This window comes from Mesocricetus auratus, unplaced genomic scaffold, assembly GCF_017639785.1.
Source record: "Mesocricetus auratus isolate SY011 unplaced genomic scaffold, BCM_Maur_2.0 Super-Scaffold_100006, whole genome shotgun sequence".
In the NCBI taxonomy this organism is placed as follows: Eukaryota; Metazoa; Chordata; class Mammalia; order Rodentia; family Cricetidae; genus Mesocricetus; species Mesocricetus auratus.
The window spans coordinates 105,883,577-105,904,592 of record NW_024429190.1 but is presented as its reverse complement, the minus strand read 5'-3'; the positions used below and the strand labels follow the sequence as shown (position 1 = coordinate 105,904,592).

The following is a 21,016-nucleotide window of genomic DNA, read 5'->3' as shown; positions in this document are numbered from 1 at the left end:
GGGAAGCTTTTGCACACCTCTCGTTAGCAACTCGGTCACCCCAATTCGGATAGCTGACAGCACCTGCGGCCCCCCAGTGCACTCCCGCGGGGGACCTGCAGGAAGCGGGGTACGCCTCCGGGCAGTGATTTTGCTCCTACCAATGCGGTCCCTTCCTAGGCACATCAGTTCCCCCACTCCAAACTTACGGGATTGAGGGGGTGTTAAAGAGCAGCTAAAGGAGGCTGGAGGAGGGACGAGAGTGTAAGGGAGTGTGGAGGTAGCACAGAGCTCTCCAGGGTCTGATAGAAAAAAGCTTAGAGAGAGCAGAGACCTGGGAACAGGAAGGAAGGGAGGGAAAGAAGGGAAAGGAGAGATAGGCGGAAGGAGAGATAGGCGCAGCGAGCGCGCAGATGGAGAACGAACCAAGGCAAACCCGGCTGAGCGCTAGAGGCGGGGCGCTCCGCTCCTGCGTTTACTCCGTGCCGGCTTTTGCGGGAGGCCGGCGGCGCGGGGCCCTTTGGAAATAGAATAGCCAATGTAATCTGACACTTCAACTTGCTCGGCTCCGGGCGAGTTGATTCACTTACTCACCCCCTAACGCCGAGTTCCTTTTCACTGTCTGTGGACATTAAAAAAGCGAGCGGCGGCGGCGGGCGCCCGGGAGAGCGAGCGGCCGGGCGGGCAAGCAGCGATCGGGCCGCAGAGCAGGCGAGCAGCGCCGGCGCAGCGCGGTGACCCCCAGCACCGGCCGGCTAGGAGCCGGAGCCGGAGTCGGAGCCGAGTGGATCTCCGCGCTCTCCCTGCGCTCCTCCCGGCTCCAGCCGGCCCTACCCGGTGGTGGCGGCGGCGCGTCCTCCAGCGGTGGCAGTGGTGCTCGCAGCACCCGGTAAGTTTGGGGACAGAGCCAGGCGCCCACTAGCACCGAGGGTTCCTCCCGCTTCGCGCGGATCGCCTTGGTGCGAGCGCGGGGTACTGTTCTGGGGCTTTCCGCTTAAAGGCTTTGCTCTGGCAGGGCGAAAGGGGCCAACCGTGCGGGCTGGGTGCGCTGTCCTGGCCTCCGGGGGCGGAGGCCCTAGCCACCAGGAGCGCCGAGCTATGTAGAGCGGCTCGGGATGAGTGCGGGGACCGGGAGATCGTCGGGTGTGCGGGGTGCCGGTGCGGTTTGTGTGCGCGCGGACTCGGTGTCCGCCTCCTGCCGGCGCGCCTCCAGCAGTCTCTCGGAACACTCGGGGCCGGCCGGGATACGGATTTGGAGGAGGGAGGGAAGGACCCGGGAAGGACTGGTTGAATCTCTCTCGCCTCCTTTGGAAAGATGTGAAGTTGTGCTCCTGTGTGCGTAGGAGAACCGCCGGGAAGGCGCTGGATTCCAGGGAGGCTAGGGTTGGTGGTGTTAAGTTGTGCCTCCCAATTTCTATGGAGAACACACTTTTGTACATAGGAGATGGGGGCGCGGTTAAGTTGTTTTCAGGGGAGAATGGCCCAGGAAAACGCGGCGCGTGGCTGGAGCAGGGCACGCTGAGGGGAGTGTGTCTAGGCTTCCCGTTCGGGCTTCGGAAACCGAAGGGGCTTTCAGGCCAACGCCTGGCCGGGGCTGCCCCAGCCAGGAGGCGAGCCCAAGGGGAAGATGTGTCTCTGTGTGCGCGCGCGCGTTGCAAATACGAAAGTAATTTCCCGGTGTTCTTTCTTCCTCTCTGTCTCCGGCGGCGGTGGCCCCGGGGGAGTGGTAGGCCGGCCCGGGCGGAGGTTGAGGGGCCGGGCTGGAGCTGAAGCTGGGGTCTAGATGGTGGGGGCAAGCTCTGAAAGCTTGTTTCACATTCCTGGCTTCAGGACTGGGGAGAAAACAGTGGGGAGCACGGCCTCGGTGTCGCGGTGCAAGCTGCGGGAGCGCGTCGCCCCCTGGCCGGGGACATCTGTCCAGGAAGCTGGTCAGGCGAGGAGAGGGCGCGGTGCAGAGGGCAGGCTCCCCGCCCTGGAGCGGTGGGGGCGCGGGCGAGGGGCGGCCGCCTCTCCCGGCCATTGTGCGCCAGCAGATTTTCACGGGAGACTGCCCCGAAGCCGCCGGAGAAGGCCAGGAGCTGGCCACAGCCCCGGGTTTAAAAGACACTCCAGGAATGTAAACAACCCGGGCGGGAGGGCTAGCGGACGGGAGCGCGCCAGGACTGCGGGTCTGGGTCCCCTACCCTCCCCCCCTCCCACCCCCGGGGACAGCCGTTAGAAGCGGCCACTCTGCCCTTCCCTCTACCTGCCGCAAACTTTTCCCTCCTCTGCTTTATACTTCCACCTTGTGCCTCCAGCCCGGAGCAGGGCAAGGGCCTTTCCCACAACCCGGCTAAGGGAGCCTGGCATCCCGCACCCGACCCGGAGGCCCGGCGGCCGGATGCCTGTTTCGATGCCGGGAGCCCGGGAGACATCTGCCCCGGGAGCTGCAGCTTCTTGGGCTGGCAATGCTAAGAGTAACTGGGACTAGGAGCCTGCCCGCCTGGATTGCTTGCTCGCTCTCTCCCGCCCTCCTTCCCGCGGCTCCTTCCCCCGCTCTCCCCCTTCCCCTTTCCCCTGACTGCTTTTCCAATGCCCTGACATGAGGGAGGAAGATTTAACTTGGCAGCCCAAACAAATGTTCTCTCTGAGATCTCCAAGAAGCTGGCTGGCGGCTGGGCTGGCGGGGTGAGTGCACCGCTCGGCCAGCCTTTCCCTCCTCTCTGCACTGCCAGGGACATTTGGAGCCCCGTGGGTGGACAGCCCCGGGGCATGAACAGTGGGGACCAACCCCCCGGGATTTGAAAAGGCAGCCAGTGGGCTGCGCCTGTGGAAGCCCCTGCCTTGGCGCTGCGTAGAGAGCCATTGGCTCCAGCTGTCTCTTGGTGCCAATGGTTTTCTGAAGGGTTTTCTTGAGCAACAGTTTGCCTCTGCTGCAACCTGGGAACTGGGCCTGGTAGACCAGAGGGTTAACTAGTGCAGTCTCCTCCCTCCCTCGTGGGTGTGAGGACAGGCTGGTTACACAGGGCAGGGCAGGAGGCCAGTGGCTGTTCCCAGAGGTGCCTGGTTTTTGCTTATTGTGTTTTTGAAGGTACAGATAAAGGGATGGTGGCTGGGACTGGAGAAGCAGGCAACTTGGCTGCTGGTAAATTTCAGCCTGCCTCCCTGTGCTTGCATGGTGAATAGAGTGTGAAAGTGTTGCCTGTGAGCTATTTGGGAAGTTTATATGAGGGAGCAAAGCCATGGCCTTTCTTATCCGGGCTGGTTTTTGAGGAGGTCCAAAGCAGGGGGAATTCCTGGGCCCTTGCTTGGGACCCCCTGGCCTCTGAGGAGAGGCAGAGCGTTTGTGAACACCCCAGGAGCCTTGAGCTGACCTTTCCCTCTTCAAGAAGAGGATGTCGAAACACCAGCATCAAACAAAAGGCACATTGAAAGCCCTATCTGCCTGGGAGCTTGCGGCTTCAGACTAGGAGTGCATTTAGAGGGAGATGGTGGTGTTTTCCTCTGGGTTTTATGATTCTGGTTGTTTTGGTTCTCCCCCCCCCAAAAAGGACAGAAGCATCACTGGCCCCAAGTCACACAGTTAGGAGACCTAGTTTTCTCCTATGAATCAGAAGTTTAGACTTGGGAACTTGGTGACTGAGACTGGGGGAGGAGCTATAGACTTTCCAGGACTTGAGCTGCTGCGGTTGTAAGACTTTCTGAGTGCTTCTCACAGACTCACACAGAGGGGACTGGACTTATGAAAAAACTTTGAATAAATAGCCTTGTCTGTGCAGAAACGGCTGTGGGCTTCTTTGTGGGGACAAAATGTTCTTTTTTTTCCCTCCTAAGGAAAATGTGTGTGTGGAGGGGGGGAATCCAGGGGCAAATAAAGATCTAGAAGCTGGGGTTTGGCTCTAATGTCTAATGCCCCCTCCCTCCCGTGTGCGTGTGCGTGTGCGTGTGTGTGTGTGTGTGTGTGTGTGTGTGTGTGTGTGTGTGTACGAGTTCCCAGCCACAGCAATGCTACATTTTCATCCCTGGCCCCTATTTAGATAACCCAACATGGCACAGTTGTCCACAGGTTCACTCTTACCAGAAGATGGAAGGAAGGACTTAGATATGAAGAGCCACAACATACCCACCTCTGACCGGTGATGGTGGATAAGGAAAGAAGGCTCTTTGAAGCCTGTATATGTCCTCAGTCTGGGCACCAGAGGGCCTGTGTGGGAAGCTTGGATACCTAGCTCCAGCCCCAAGTCCATGGAGTGTTTTTTTTTTTTTAAACCCAGTCTTGGAGTAAAAGGTTGTAAGAAATCTGTGCAGCAGCAAGTTAATTTTGGGAAGCGTCTGTGGATACGGTGGCATGAAACCAGGATGTAGGGCGTGCTGGATAGGGACTGGATTCCATACATTTCCATTCATAACTGCTCCCGTGGGTCCTCGTCAGGACCTGGCCTCTGTTGCATCTTTATGAGATTCCTTGGGTTTTGTATAGACAACAAAGGGCCCTGCCCTAATTACCCCTGACCCTGACCCTGTGGCTGAAATTTCTCCTGGTGACTGCTGGATCCTCTCAGCAGGACACAGTGGCCTCTACCCAGGCCTCTCTGGGGGAAATCTTTCTCCTGAAGAGACCCTGAGTCTGGGGTTGTGGCAGCCTGCCTGGGTGCATGGAGAAGTCTGGCCTGAAAATTCCAACCGTGAGTGTGAAGTTAGGCCCTCCCTCAGGGAGGAAACACACAGCAGTTCTACCATAGACACTGGACAAGGGGAGAGGGAAGGGTATCTGGAGGCTGTCACTTGCTGGCTGTGTGGGTCAGGAGGTTGACTCTGCCGGGCCTCAATTGCAAAATGAGTTCAATCGCAGAACTCTCATCATCCCACATGGTTGCTGGGAGGAGGAGTTTGGATCCAAACATTTGAGTCTTCAGCCTGAAGACCGGACAAACTCCGACGTAGGACAGTAGGTGACAGAAGGGGCAGGTTGGGGGTCAGGGATGCTGGAGACATCTCCAGAAGTTTTCCATTATCCTTACTTACCTCGCTGACAGCTGACAGCCCAACCTCAGCTTGCATGCCTCCTGTGACAGGGTGCTCACCACCTCTGGGCAGCTGTGAGGTTCATGCCTCCTGGAAAGCCACACCAGGTGATCGATCCTGACTTCAGCCTTAAGATGCTGGAGCCTCTTCCCAACCACAGACTCATTTTTCCTATAATGATCATAAGGTCTAAGTCCTGTGTCCAGACCACAGTGATATGTGTGCATGGGGATGGGGAGCATTCTTCCGATGGCTCTTTCTAGCCTTAGGATATAAGCAAAGTTCAGGAAGGATCTGTCCATTGACTCTAGGATAGCCAACTTGCCTCTTGACACTTTCTTTCCTTGAAGTGGGTATGACCGGTTGCGTAGTGAGGATAGATAGGGTCAGGTCAGGGACCCAGGACCGACTCTTCATGTGCTTAATGATAGTCTACGGAGTGAAGCCAGTGGCCAGTGAGCCCCAGAACCATGCAAGACATTCTTAGGAGCTTTTTGTCCAGCAAGGGCAGAAAGACCAGTTCAAATAAATAATTATCCACCAGGCTCTGGCTGCCTGCCATATGCGCACGAGAAAGGGCGTGGCCATAGCCCCTTCCTTTGCCTGGCATGGCCTACCTAGAGTCACTCTTCGAATTTTGTTGGATCCCATTAACAACAGTGTCAGCTGCTATATGGAATTGCCTCCATTTAACAGAGAAGGAAACTGAAGCTCAGAGAGAGGCTGTGGCTACTAAGCCGGGACTCAACTCCACGCAGGGCATTGAGCAGTAGCCCCAGCTATGCTGGCATGTGGTACAGAAGCCTGTGTGGATCCCAGGAAGGGGCGCAGGTGGCCCTCCCTGCATCTGGCAATACACGGCCCCCACCCCCAGCAGCTGTCTCTGCCTCCCTCCTTTCCCCCCCCCTCTCTCTTTCCCTGCCCCCCCCATCTAGAGCTTGCACTGTACCTCAGACGTTGTCTGCCTAGGCGTATGTATACAGTAGCTTCAGCTCTGCCCGGCCCTGGAGGAGGAAACAAGATTGTCCCTGTATCTATGGTTTCTATAGATACAGAGTGTGACTCAAACTGCCCCTCCTTTGGCTGAGTCAGTCCCCTACACTATGTAGGGTGGCCGCCCTGTGGGGCCCCTGGATTCTCCTTTCCCCCCTCCCCCCATGGTCACCACCCTTATACCTCGTCATCTGGAGCCTAGCTGAGTGCCTGCCACCCCTTCACAAGACTTTGACTGGTGGTGGGGTTGTGGGCAGTGGGTAACTGGGCAGGCTGAGGTGACACCTCCCCAAAAGTGTGACCTGGCCCTGACAGGCACACCTGTGCAGGTAATGACTGTAGCCCTGCGGGCCCAGAGCCCGTCCCTCCCAGTAGACCCAGCTGCCAGGGTTACTACAGGATGTGCTTGCTGGGGGAGGCCGGGGTGCCTGAGCTAATTAGATTTCTTAGATTTCAACGCTCCCCTAATCCTGTTAGCCTGGCTGTAATTGTAACCACTTCAAGGTTTTTGGCTGTGGCAGGCTGTTTGAGGAGACTTGTGGAGGGCCTGCTCTGCCCAGCCCTAACCCTAGACAGCCGGTTGGGGATAGGGACTGCCTTTCCGGGTCTCTCGGGTGGTGATGGGAGGGTGGAAGGGGGTTTTTCTATATAGCATATCTGTATCCCAAACTGTCAGAACAGATATGTCCCTCCATGATCTCCTAGCTCAAATCCTTGTCAGGACCTGTGGGGGAAACTGAGGCTGAAGAATGACAGGGAGTAGCAGGGGGCTTCAATAACTAGAGTGGCTTATCCTGGGAACTTCAGGGCAGGTTCGAAATTCCCAGGGATTAGGAACCTTCCTGAGACACCTGACCCTGGGAGGCCTTGTTCCTCTGTTGGTAGTTACCCACTCTCCCCTTGAGCACACATGAAGATGTGCACACATGCTTATCTCTGCCTGTCTCCCCCCCTTGCCCTCAAATATAAAAGAGTTCGATTCTTCCTGTCCATCAGTCTTTCCAACATCCTTGTCAAATTCTATGCCTGGTGTGAGACGGAAGAAAACAAAAATTAAGGACTATTATTGTTAAAACTTTGTTACCTTTTTTTTAATCCTAATTTTTAAAAATATTTATTTTACTTATGCCCACCAGGACATGGCCAGGCCACTGATGGGGAAACCATGTCAGAACATAACTCTTCTGTGCTTTTAATGGCACCTTGTCCAACATTCCTTTTTGGTGCCTTGCTTGAGTGGAAATGGCCCACAAGGGATTCCTCTGAAGCCTGTAGAGCTCTTTCCTGCCCGGAGACTCCTCTTAGACTCCAGAAGGCTCACCCTGTATTCTTAGCTCTGGACCATAGATAGGAAGAAATGCCTGGAAGCCTCCTTCTACCTCAGAAACCATTTCTCTGAGCTATAAACTCCTAAGCCTATAGAATGAGGGGACTGCCTGTCTTGTTCCGGCCCAGGAAACAGAACCTTAGAAATCAGTGGTTAGCCACATACAAGGTTAGCAGTGCACAGAGAGCTGCACTGGACCCAGAACCTGGGCTCTTGCCCGTTCATGAGTTCGTTAGACATTTACTGAGACTCTACAGTTGGTCCTGCCTAGCTTCTTTGAGCAGGTCTTTAGTTTACCCGAATAACAGTTGTTTGTGACCTAGCTCAGGAGCCCAGCTGAGGGAGAGTAGGGTGGCCCTCTGAGTTCTGTTTTAGAGATAGCCCCTAAACCTCTCTCAGTACACAACATGTGTGAGTTTGCTTCCTGATCGAGTGCAAAACTGATATGAGAGAAGCCAAACCCAGTTCCTCTTGAGAGGGTCCCAGCTCTCACCTGCCGAGGCTTCCTCTCACTTCCTCCTGAACCCCACCTCCCGACCCATCTCATGCTGACTTTGAGCTTGTATGGCTGATGGCTTACTTGCATGCTGCTGTTTCCTCTTTGGACAAGGAAGCAGAGTTGGAACCTGCTTGCTCCACCCCGAGAGTCACCTGTGTCGGGTCCAGGTGACAGCTGCTGGAGGAAAAAGGGACCAGGCTCAGGATGCAATTGTCTGGACCTTGCCCTGTCCCCAAGGCTCCTCCCCAATCTCCCACCCCGCTCCCTGGGTGGACCTTGACCTCAACTGGAACAATTGAGAAGCGCAGAACACCATTCCAACAGCCAGCAAGCCGCAGAGCCAAGCGACAGGCAGAAAGAACCAGGAGCTCTCTGGGAAGAGTCGTAACTTTTTTTTTTCTCCTGGTGTTTGGAAGTACAAGGAGTCCTTCTGGGAGCTCTGTTTGCCCTTCTGGATGGCAGATGGGGGAAGCCCAGGCCCAGAGAAATTCAGGAACAGGACCTAGGTCAAATGAGATGGCTTTCCTACAGCAGGGTGTCACAGACAGGAAGCTGGGGAGGGCTTGGTCCAGGTGGAGGGGATCAGTGTATCACTGAGGTTGCTACTGTTTGCACACTTGAGATCACTTATGGAAAGCCCCCCCATCTCTGCTGCCACCCCCTGTGTGTTTGTGTGCCTATGTGTGTGTGTGGTCTGTCTCTGTGTGTACGTTTGGTCTGTGTGTTGGTGTGTGTGTGTGTGTGTGTGTGTGTGAGAGAGAGAGAGAGAGAGAGAGAGAGAGAGAGAGAGAGAGAGAGAGAGAGAGAGAGAGAGAGAGAGAGAGAGAGAGACACGCCAACTCCAGGTGTTGCTCCTCAGGACAGCCATCTTGTATCTTCAAACAGGGTTTCTTACTGGGACCTTAGCTGATTAGGCTAAGCTGGCTGACCAGTGAGCCTCAGGCACCTTCTTGTCTCTGTCCCCCAGCCTGGGACTGTGAGAGTGCACCACTGCACTCACTGCCCTTGGCTCTTGACCTGGGTACTGGAGACTGAACTCGGTCTTCTTCATATTTACTCGGCAAGAGCTTCAGGGACTGAGATGCCTCGCTCCCCGTCCCGTTTCAGGATTTCCTCTGGCTGCCTGGAGTCGGCTCTCAACTCCACCTTTTATGTGTGACGTCTCTGACCTTGGCCTCCACATCTGTAAAAGAGTTAGTTATTCACGCCCTAACAGCCGCTGACACTGCCTTCCCAATAGGATAAGAAGCCAGAGCGTGCTCAGTGCCTGGCATGTGGCAAGTGTTTAAGGAACAGTACGTAGCCTTAGTCACTGTCATGAGCGTCCTCCCAAAGCCTTACCTCCAGTGGGCTGATTGCTCAAGGTCAGATTGACTGGGACCACGCAGAGCTTTCTGATTCATTGTCTGTAGGGCCTTCTGAAGCATGAGATTGTGTCTGTCCTCTCATAGCGACTACTAGTCATGACCCAAGGGCATTTTAACACGACCCCACCCACCAGGGAGGCTTGTGTGCTGCCCACCCCTCCCACTCCCCAGGATGTTGCAAGTCATCTTCCTGTCTCAGAACTTTGTCTCCCCTTCTGCAAACTGAGGCAGGAGATGTCAAAAGCTTCCCTTTTGGTCTCTGTCCCTGGGATAAGACCCAGGGTGGACCAGGCCTCAACACCTGCTCGGCTCTGTGGAACACAGCTTCGAAGGAGGGCAGAGAACGGGACCTTTGGCTAGTCATAGACCCCCTCTGAACTTTAGTTTCCTTTTATCCAACAGTTATGAACCAGGATGATATCTTAGCATCCTGATGCTGGTTGTTAGGGTACCAACACCCTCTCCCCCCAACACACACACACACACACACACACACACACACACACACACACACACACACACCGGGAAACCCTCAGCCTAGCTACCTAAAAACTCTTACAGCGCTTGACCTTATTCTGGCATGCCCCATCTCCTAGAGAGGTGGCCCACAGTTTGCTTCGGTCTGGACACCCGGAAGCAGTATCAGAAGGTTACCCTTGCCTGCAAGGCTGGTGTCCCTGGCCGTGAGAGGAATAGCTGGACGTGTCTTGAAGCTTCTCCTGGCCACATCCCAGCTCAGTGTGTGACCTCTCCCTCCAGAGGATAACTGTCTTTCGAAGCCTGCTTGACATTTGGCTGGTGAGAAGACTAAGGTCCCTATCAATGGCGGTCTCCTGAGGCATATTACCTGGTCCAGGGCTTGGGTGGTCCCAGGGGATGGAGGATGAATAGTCATGGGGATAGCCTTCTGGGATAGGCTGATGTCCCTGGAAAACAGTCCTATTCCCTGCTTCAGTGATGCACTTGCTGTCTCTGGGTGCAGTCCCCAGCTTTCAGGGGGATTAGGTGGGGAGGAGCCTGCCAGCTTCCCCCCAACTCTCTCTTTTAGGAAGGCTGCAGACCAGGTCAGAACTGATGTGGGTCATGCCTTCCTTGGGGTTGGGAGCCCTGACGCGGCCAAGGACACGCAGCCCTCAGAAGATCTGGCTGCCGTGATAACTGTGAAGTGGCCTTTTCTGGGGGCATACTTTGCATACAGGGAGGCAGTTTGGGCGGGGGCCTTGGGGAGGGTTGTGACCCCCATCTGCCACTGTGGGTATCACATCATTTCCCTGGTTCACAGTTTTTATGTGACTTTCCCTGACTTTTCGGAAGTGGACTGGATGGCTGGCGGGGAGAGGAGGAGGAGGAGGGTGTTCATCGGCCATCAGCCTCCCTACCCGTGGTGCGTGGGTCACTGGAGCCCCAGGGCCTCATTCGTTGTGCCTCAGCTCCTGGGAAACGATCTGAAAGTCAGGGGTACATTTTGGTTTTGTTTTGATGATGGACTTGGAGCTTTGAGCTACTCCTCTGACAACCCCCTGCTGAAAGGGAGCACCCCCACTCTCCAAAGTGGCCTGAGCTGACTTGAGTTTTCTGCACTTCCTTATCAGCCTAGCTGGTCTCTTCATGCAGGAGGAGGGACCTGCTTCAGGGGTTGGAATCCTTTCAGGCCTCAGAATGCTGGGGTTTTCTGTCTTGGATAGTTTTCCCCTTTGCCTGTTTCCTACAGGTGCCTAGGTGGCATGATCTATGTCACCCGCAGGCTCCATACAGGTGGCATGATCTGTGTCACCCGCAGGCTCCATACACCTCTATTTCCAGTAGTCCTGGGAACTTGGGATCCCAAGTCATCAAGCCACTTTGGCAGCCACATCCTCTGATGCCTGTCATACAGATTTACACCCTGTGTATGACATCCCCACAATGTTATGTGTGGTTTTGTGCACTTCCAGGAATGGGCTGCTCCTTACTCCCATCCTGGAGTTCCTTCCATCTGGAAAGTTGCATGTTCTGTGGAGCTTAGGAGGGCTCCTGAGACCCACTTCTCATCCCAGAACCACAAAGAATCCAGGATTCGCCCCCACCTCCTACATAGCACAAATGTATCACCTGAGTCCTCCAGGCTGAATCTAAGGCAAGAGTAAGCAGAGTGGACTCCCTGGAGGAGATAGTTTTCCTTTGGCTCTGAGTTTCTTTGTTAGGGTTTCTATTGCTGTTGTAAAACACCTTGACCGCACTCCTTTAATCCCAGCACTTGGGAAGCAGAGGCAGGCAGATCTCTGAATTTGAGGTCAGCCTGATCTACAGAGTGAGTTCCAGGACAGCCAAGGCTACACAGAGAAACCCTATTTTGGGAAAAAAATAATGAAACAAACAGACAAACAAACAAACAACAAAACCCAGCATGACCAAAGCAACTTGGGGAAGAAAGGGTTTATTCCATATTAGAGACCGTAGTCTACCATCCAGGAAAATCAGGGCAAAAACTCGGAGGCAGGAGCTGATGGAAGAATGCTGCTCGCTCTTCATGGCTTGCTCCAACCTGCTTTCTCAGAGCACCCAGAACCACCAGTCCAGGGATAGCTGTGCCCACAGTGGGCTGGGCTCCTCTCACGTCAATCACCCATCAAGAAAATCAAGTTAATTAATCTTAATGGAGCCATTTTCTCAGTGGAGAGTTCCCCCTTCCCAAATGGCTCTAGCTCGTATCAAGTTGGAATAAAAGGAGCCAGTGCACTGGGCCTTCTACCTCTCTTCGCATCTGCGTGGCCTGAAGACGCCAGGCTGGATGGGGAAGCAAGACACTCAGGTTGTGGGATGTGGGAGTGGCTAGGGAGGCAGCAAGGGGCCAGATTGCTGAGACACAGCAGGAAGAAAGTGGCTGGCATTTGCTGACCAAGCAGGATCCCTTTGCAGGGTGGTTTTGTCTTTTGGGCCCTTCCTGTCAGATTTGTTCACCACCAGAGGTGGAGGAGCCCTGTCCAGGGAGGCAGTAGCTGTATGGATGTGGGAAGAGCTTTCTATCTAGCTCTCCTCCCATTGGCACTTGGTTGACCCTAGCTTGTCTCCCGCATCCATAAGATGTCTTTTCAGACATATCCTAACCCAAGTACTGGCAGGCTCCAAAGCCCAGGGCTCTTTGCAAGAAGCACTGGGTTTGGAATCAGAATGTTTGCCACTGCTTCCTGCTGCTGTGGCATCCCTTGTAGCCACTGGGGGCGTGAGATGGGAGGCCCTACCCTCGTCAGGTGCTGGGCAGCGTCACTGTGTCAGAAGAGAGCATGGAATATCATCGCCCACGTACATCAATGATAACAGCCAGGACTTCATTTAGCCACTGAGTCTAAACCCAGAGCAGCAGGTTGCTAGTTGAGCTGGGACAGGAACCTAGGTATCCTAACCATGTGGCATGCGGTTGGCCTCTTGCACCGTTCCTACAGAAACCCTCCACTGGAGTGAGTGAGGCTCGGGGATAGGACCCTCTGTGGATATTAACAGTGGTGCTATCTTGTTTGGGACTCCTGCCTTGTCTCACGGAGGCAAGGTCCTGTGCCTCTGACTCTGCTCTCCATAGCTGTAGGGTCTGGGGCAAAATCATTTATGTATTTATTCACCGGGATCTCTGGAGGACTTCTGGTCCCTTGGTCACGGCCTGGGCATGGCTGCCATCCTACAACAAGACACTTCTCAGTGTGTATGGGGCTGTCTTGTGTTATCCAGCTGTCACTTTGAGTAGAGTCAAAGCCCCAGAAACTGTTGCCCTCTGGGACTCCTTTCCCCGCATGTCTGACCAGAGAATGTTGCTTTGTCCTAGACCTCAGTTTGGATTTGTTGCTGCAGTGTCAGGCGACGTGACCCCCTCCCAGAACCCACAGATCCAAAGATAGGGCTAGAGGGTGTGGCATTAGGAGGCAGTGAGAGAGTCTGTCCATCTCACCCTCCTTGTCCCCACTTTCCAGTAAGGGACCTGAGGCCCAGAGAGGGGAAACAAATCTAGCAAGGTTCCGAGGGCTCCTACCATAGCAGCCTTCACTCTCTGAGGCTGGCCTCACTCCTGCTGGACCAAGAATATGCAGGATGAGGGACCACAGACAGAGAAGCAGCCTCTGTGCGCTTCTTAAGGCGTCTCCATCACTCAAATCAACTCTGCTTCCCGGCGAGGGTTAGGGGGTGGGCACTAGGGTTGTGGCTCTCAGTAGCCTATGGACCGTGTCCAGTCCCCAGTGCTCCTCCCCAGGAAGAATAGTATCTGGAACCCTTCAGGGTCATCGCCTCTCCTGTTACAATACCGACTCTGTCACTATTCCCCGTTAAACACTTGGGAGTGGCAAGTGTCATGGGCACCTGGTCTACACTTGGCATTTGGTCTCTGTCTTCCTTTTCAGCCAATGTTCAACCACCCATCCCCTCTTGTTTTCTGTACCGAGTACCAGTTCCTCCTTAGGCCATTCTCTCTTCCTTCTTTCCCTTTCTCCTTTGTAGTATTAAGGATTAAACCCAGGGCCTCACCCAAGCTAGGCAAGCACTCTACCCTGACTTTTTGAGACTGGTTTCTGGCCTGGAACTCACTGTGAGTTGGCCTTGAATTCCTGGTCTTCCAGCTGCTGCCTTCCAAATGCTGAGACCATAGGCATGGGCCACCACATATGGATTATTCAGGGTTGAAGGTCGAACTCCGAGTTTTGTGTATTAAGCTGCATCCAACCCCTGATATTCTCATATTTGGAGGACAAGATCTCACTAAGCTGCCCAATCTGACCTTGAAACTTACTCTACAGTACAGGTGGGCCTGGCGCTTAACCATCCCCCTGGCTCAACCCCCCCCCAACAGCTGAGCCACCAGGCTTACACGATGAAACACAGTTTTCTAATGTGCAGTTACCCCAAACCTTGACATTTTCTCTAGCGTTGCCCTTCAGTCTGATGAACTCCTATCCATCCCTAAGAAGCCAAATCAAGAGCTGTCCCACTGAGCTCTCCTACCCCTGATAGTGTCAGATGCTTGGGGAGTCCTCTTCTGAAGATTCTCTCTCCTCCCCTCTTCTCTCTTTCATAGCTGCTTGCCGTCATCCTAGGCTGGAGCTGGGACTGTACCTCCCTTCACACCCCCTCCTTCCGCCCATGTCCTCACAGGTTGGCCCGGGGCCGGCACAGAGGAGGTAACAAAAACATTTCAGTGTATTCCTGGAGCCGTAACTGGTTACTATGGAAACAAGGAAGTGTTGCAACTTCCTGAACTTGAGGTTGGGGGTCAGAGAAGGCAGCTCTGTCTTGAGATGGACCCGGGTTCATCCTGTCCTGGGAGTTCTTCCCAGCTCCAACTTGCCTCTGGCAGGCACTTTTCCCGTCTCTAGGACTCAGTTTACCCTCAGGAAGATGGACGCATTGGGATGCTTGGCTCCGTGTCTTACCTTACCGAATCCATCTTCCCATGTGACAAACAGCTGCCTCGCCCTTCTCAGGACTCACTTTCCTCTTTGCTCATCCTTTTCCCTAGCAAGGTACTTCGTCCAGTGTCTTAGACCCAAGTCTCGGTAGCCTGACTGCCCTTGACGGCGTCAGAATTCCTGTGACTGCAGAGGCACGGGGAGGGAAGTCCCCAGGGCTAGGGTGGCCGAGGGTAGAGCACGAGGTGGGTGGAGGGGTTGTGGGCAAACCAGGCCAGCTGACTCTGGTCTGAGCCAGCACAGGCCCTGGGTCACTTTCCCTCACCCTGAGAGTGGCCTGAGCCAGTGTGGGTCAGGGTGGCCCTTGACTTTGCTGGACTCTGCCAGCTCTGACTTCTGGTGTCACGCTGTGGGGACCCTGCCCTGGCCTGCCCTCTGAGGTCTAACATGCCCCAAATAGCCTCAGAGGATGTTCCCTGCCCACAGCAGTAGGTGGGCAGCATGTTCTCTCTGTTTCCTCTCTGCCTCATTGCTTGGAGCCTCAAGTCAGCCAAAAAAAAAAAAAAAAAAAAACTCCAGCTGCAGCCTGGCTGCTGCCTCCCCCACAGCCCTGCAGCACAGGCAGGTGCATCTGGGCTCAGCCCTGTCCGCACATGACAAAGAAGCCAGGCCTAGAGTGAAGCAGCCCCACCCAGGTCCCACTGCTATGCATACCCGCCACCAGACTGACTGACTACCCACGCTCACTCTGCACCCTTAGGCCTTTCGAGGTAGACCGGCTCTCCTCCTAGGCCTGAGGACCCGTGGGACCTGGGAGAAAGGGCTTCCCATCCTCTCCAGTTGAGCTTGCTGATCTGTAAAATAGGTGGGGAGAGAGAGGCAAGCTGCCCGAGTTCCCTGGAGCCTAGTCGCACTCAGTGGGACTGTCAGTGGCAGGCAGTCACAGGCTTGTAGCCTGGAGACTGCCAGGAGTTTGGAGGAGGGGAATCTAAGCTCAGGGGCTGTGGGGTATGTGGCTCAGTAGCAGAATGCTTTTACCTCGGAGACCTGAGGCTCAGAGTTCCGCTCCAGCACCAATGGAAGGGGGAAGGGAGCCAGGGAAGAGACTGTGTTGCTGCAGGAAGGATGGACGGATGGACGGACGGACGGACGGACGGAAGGAAGGAAGGAAGGAAGGAAGGAAGGAAGGAAGGAAGGAAGGAAGGAGCAAGCAATCGTGTTTTTTTGTTTCTCGGTTGGTTGGTTTTCTGAGACAGGCTTTCTCTGGGCATCCCTGGCTGTCCTGGAACTTGCTTTGTAGACCAGGCTGGCCTCAAACTCACAGGGAACTGCCTGCCTCTGTCTCCGGAGTGCTGGGATTGCTAAGTACTGCTTCCTGTATCTAACTTAGCGGACCAGCAGGCATCCACAAATAGGTCTTCTCTCCCTGCTGTTTCTTACCCCTGGGGCAGATGTGGCCAGGTGACTGACCAGTTTGCCCCTTCCTGCTGCCTCTTAGCTTCCAGATCTGCACAAGTGCTATTCTCTCTCTCTCTCTCTCTCTCTCTCTCTCTCTCTCTCTCTCTCTCTCTCTCTCTCTCTCTCCCTCCCCCTCCCTCCTTCCCTCTTTCTGCACTGTGGGGCATCGAGTCCATGCCTACGTCTGGGATGCTAGACCCCGCTCCACTCAGGTTCATCTCACTTCTAGGAGATCCTCTTTGTGGGCGAGTGTGAGTCTGTGCCCTTGCCTTTAGAGGCCAGAAGAACCCCTCGTATGCCATTCTTCAGGCATTGCTCATCGTTTGCTTTTCAGTTATCTATTGTTTAGTGAGGGTACACATGTATGCCTCATGTGTGCGCCTGTGGTGGCCAGAGGGCCCAAGGAAAAAACCTAATGGAGTCTGGATCCTGGAATTGAACTCAGGTCGCCAGGGTTGCTTATAAAGAGCCTTTGCCTGCTGAGCCACCTTGCCGGAACCATCTTTTTCTTTTCTTTTCTCTTTTCTTTCTTTTGAGTCAGGGTCTCTCGCTGCTGACCAGTGAGCCAGAGACCTACCTGTCTGTCTCCCCAGCCCTAGGATGACAAGTGAACCAACCTTATTTGTTTATTTATTTTTACATGGGTTCTGGGGGACCCACTGAACATATCTTTCCAGCCCTGGGGCTCTCACTTTCATGCACAGCCACAGAAGCGGCTCTTAGCAGTTTGGCAGCAAGAGATGGAAGGAACCTCCTACTTCTCTGTTTGCTGAGGTCCCCTTGGGGGCCCACCAGCACGTAGCCTTCTTCCTGATTTCAGATACGTCCCCAGACAGTGCCTGAAGCAGAGAAGCCCTGAGTCAAACCGGGTATAGCTGCGAGTCACTGAAAGGAGGCCTTCCACCCGTCATCCAGATGACTGCGACACAGGAAACTCGGCCCCTCGGGGTGCGGGGTCCCCGGCATGTCTGCCCACCACCATTCTGCTTCCTAGGATCTTAGAAAAAGAAAAGGCTTTGGTAGCCCTGAGACTAACCCTGATCTCTTTACCTTTGCCTAGTGTTTAGCTGTCAAACCGGTGCTTTCTGTTCCCTGCTCGAGCATTTCCTCTATTTGCCTTGTTCGAGCAGCTACGCTTTTTCCCTTCTGGATCCCAAATAGTAATAAGCGAACACACATCTCAGCTTATTTGGATTTCTCATGCCAAGAAGGCAGGGAGGGTTGGTAAACTCTGCCTTGGTTGCTCTTCACTTTGGTAAGGGGTTTGTTGTCGTTGTTTGTGTCTGGTTTTTATCCCACGTGTCTAGGATCTTCTCTGCCTTTCTACCCACGAGTGCTGGCCCTCCAGCCCTTCTCATTGTCTGCTCACTGCTGGTGTGTCTCCTAGGAGGCCCGCGTGCAGTAGCGCATGCTGCTCACTGCACAAGCGGTGCTTATGGTGTTGCTCCCCGCAGATTATATGTTTATTAAATAGCACTCTGGAAAACGGTGGTCGAGTGTTCTGAGGGTGGGAAGTCTTGGTTCTGATTTGCATAGGAGCCACTGTTGGACTCAGACTAGAGTCGTCACTTCCTCACTCACTGCTCCGGCTGTTACCTGGAAATCATCCTGATGCCGTCCTAGGGCTGCAACCGTAAGACTGGGCTTCTGTCCCAAGAGCTTGTCTTGTGGTGGGAGGACACAGGGAGCTCTGAACTTGACCTTCGGATTTCCAAAGCCCCACTCCAGAAATCTCCATGTAATCCCTGTCCTCGCTCTACTGGGCCACCAGAGTGGGCCCAAATAAAAGCTATGTCAGCCGTCGGCACCTGCTCCCTCTGCTCCCTCTCCTCTTTCAAGGCTGCCTGTTACCTGGCCCCAGCCACGCTCTCTGTGTTCTACTCCCTGTGTGCTGTCTGCTTGAGGAACTCGTAGGCACCCTGCTAAGGCTGCTCAATCCTCAGGCTGTCCTAGTGCACCAGACAGGTCGAGTGTACAATCTGCCCTTGCCCTAATTTCCTTAGGCACTGCTTGCTGACTTCTGTGGCAGGCCCTTTGTCATCGGGATGGCCGCCGCTTTCAGCTCCCGACTCGCCAACACCCTGCACCATGTCTGGCATCTTAGCAAGCATTCCAGAACGCTCTCTGCACAGTGAATAATAAGTGAGGCCACCTTCGACACAGCGCTGGTGGGTTTTGTGGTTTGGAACACACATCTTTGCATCCAGGAGGAATGAACCATCCCAGTCCCAGTCCTGGGATCACGGTTGGGCCCATGAGCCTGGTCCAACCCCTCTGGGCTTCTTTAACCTTCACCTTCCCCGGTTGGAGCAGAGGGAGGGTCAAACCTGGCTCTCAGAGCTCCTCCAGGGCCAAGGCTGTTTTGTGCGAAGTGGCCAGTACTGTAGACACCTGTACCTCAGTTGCCCCTGGTTCTGCTGGCTTGGGGAGAACCTGTCTCTGTTTTAGCGGCCTGGCCAGGCTGAAGGGCCTCTTGGGCAAGACCCTGGGTAGATCTGGGGCCTGGGCCTCATAGTCAGCCTACACACCCGGCAAATTTATGGCAAATGGCCCTGGCTTGCCAGCTCTGGGGAGGGCAGAGGGAGGGCCACCTTCTGTCGGGTAAACATGGTGTCCAGGCCTGCCTGGGCACGTTCCTGGCTCTGTCGGTTAAAGACACAGGACGGCATTTTATTTCACCAAACCTGGAGTTGCTGGGTGGCAATGAGAAATGACAGGTAGGGACATGAGGTAATCTATAACCCTTGCTGGACTCAGCCCTGCCAGTTCTTACCAGATGAGGGCACAGACCACTGTCTGTCTGTCTGTCTGTCTGTCTGTCTGTCTGTGGCATGTCCCTGGCCAGGCTCTGACAGCAGTCTGTCCCATCACTGCCATCTTTTCTCTGCTGGCTGCTCCTGGGCTTTGGAGGAGGGGTGGGAGAGGGGCTTTGAGCTGCTTGTGGGTTAAGCCAGGACAGATTCCAGAGCCACCTCCTGTATTGCCACTGCAGACTTACCCCTCTCCACCCTTACCCAAGGTGACTCTTCATTCCTTGGGACACCCACCCACTGGGCTCCAGGCAGTCTGTTGGGCTTGTTCCTGGAGTGGCAGCCTCTGCCATGGGAGGTCTCATCCACTTACTAGACTTGGATCTTTCTCCTGACTTGAGGCCTTCTGCTGATTTCTCTCTCTCTCTCTCTCTCTCTCTCTCTCTCTCTCTCTCTCTCTCTCTCTCTCTCTCTGTGTGTGTGTGTGTGTGTGTGTGTGTGTAGGTAGGTTAGAGGACAAATTTTTGGAGTCAGTTCTTGTACTAGACTCAGCAGCGTGTCTGTACCTGCTGAGCCATCATCTCCCTGGCCTGACACTTTGTTTTGATCTGTCTGTTGGTGCGCCTGAGTAACATTCTGGGCATAGTGACCAGCGTTACCCGAATGGAGAGCCCTGAGCATTGCTTGGGCTGTTTGCCCTGGGGAGATGGAAGGGCCTCCTGGGAGAGCCTCTGTGGTCCATGGCGGAGGCAGAGAACTATCCCCGGCACTCTGTTCTCATTCACTGGAGCTGAGCGGCCCTGCTCTGTAGCCCTTGACCTCTCATGTGAACAGATTCTAAGACACCCATTGGGACAGAGAAAAGGGCTGGTGCTCTGGCTCACTTGCTTTCTCTTTTTCTGCATTGCAGGGCTAATGTGGCTTCCTTGGCTTGTGGCGGGGCAAGCAGTGGACGCCCCCGCCCTCCCCTGAGGGTCCTAAAAGCCGGGAGGTTCCCTGGGATCACTCCATTAGACCCCACAGGAGGCAGGTAGAAATTGGAAGTCCTGGGTCCTGGAGGACACAGAGAGGTTTGTGCCATGTATTCCGACACTCACTTGTGTCAGCCATGATGCCTTACGTCATGGGCTTTGGCTTGGAAGGGCAGGAACTCGTCACCCCGAGTCCCTGTCTTTGTCTGTCTGTCCCACTCCCCACTCCCAGGCCACCACTCTTAACTCTCATGACCCCTTGGCCCGTGTGGGGCCCCCCGAAAGCTCCTGGTTTTCCGAAGGGAGGGGACAGGTTGCAAAGATCCGGGAAGAGCTGGAGTGTAATTTTATTTCTGTGGTTTTCCTTTCAAGCTGTCACGGTAAATCTATTTTACTTGTCACTTTGTAAGTCATTATGCAGAATTAAACCTTTTACCAGCTTTTAAGGCTTCTGCAGCCATGGGCGAGCCTCGCTTTGTCCCTGCTGCCTTCTTCCTCCACCTGCCTGCCCGCCTCAAGAAACCCCGAATGCTCTGGGCAAGCCCTACTGCTGTTTTCCTCAGGAATGGTCAGTTGGATTGCATACGGGACCCTGGGCCACAGCGTGCCATCGCTCAGTTAGCCACCTGTCCTCACAACTGGGGGAAGCATGCTGGGAGTCAGGGGCTCACTTCCCCGCTCCCCAAACAGCCTTTGTTGTTCTCCCAATGCCCCTGAAGCGGCGGGCAGCGAAGATGCCGGGAGCCCGGAGGCGCTGCCCAGACGGAGAAGCTGTCTCCCGAGGCTGTGGCATGAATGCTCCAGGCCTATGGGTGTTCTACTTTGGAAGGGGAGAGATGCTAAGAGCAAGAAAGGAGAAGGCCCTTTGGTCCTCTCCAGAGTGGGGGTTTGGGGTGGGGGACGACCCAGGGGGCAGGGGTAGGTGGGTGTTGTACAGTAGGCCTAGAAAGTACGCCGTGGGTACAGCTGGAGATGGGAACACGGTCCGAGACGCCACTCTGGCATGTAGGGTCCCATTCATTTTTTCCTCCAGAAGGCTGTGCCCGGCTCCAGAGGAGCTCTTCAGCCCGAGCACAATGGAGCCCATTGCTGGAGCTGCTGAGAGTTGTGCAGAGGGGTCAGGACGCTAGGCCGCCAGCCAGCAGAGTGCATCTCTCCCAGCCAGTCCATCTGGGGAGGCCCACAGAAAGAAACAGAAGGCTCCAGGGTACCAGCCCATAGGCTGCCAATGTGACAGGGGTGTAAGAGAGGCTTCTGGGTGCTGCCTAGGCCAGGGATCCTGGTATCGCCTCTGGTCAG

At 54.8% G+C, this 21,016-nt stretch overlaps 1 protein-coding gene across 1 annotated transcript in view; it reads left to right on the top strand.

Annotated features, from left to right (window-relative positions):
• Window positions 1-524: 524 nt before the first annotated feature.
• Zmiz1 (zinc finger MIZ-type containing 1) overlaps window positions 525-21,016 on the top strand; it is a 203,144-nt gene continuing 182,652 nt past the window's right edge. The window contains 1 exon segment of the mRNA XM_040747861.1: window positions 525-868. The gene's annotated coding sequence lies outside the window, so the exon portion shown is untranslated.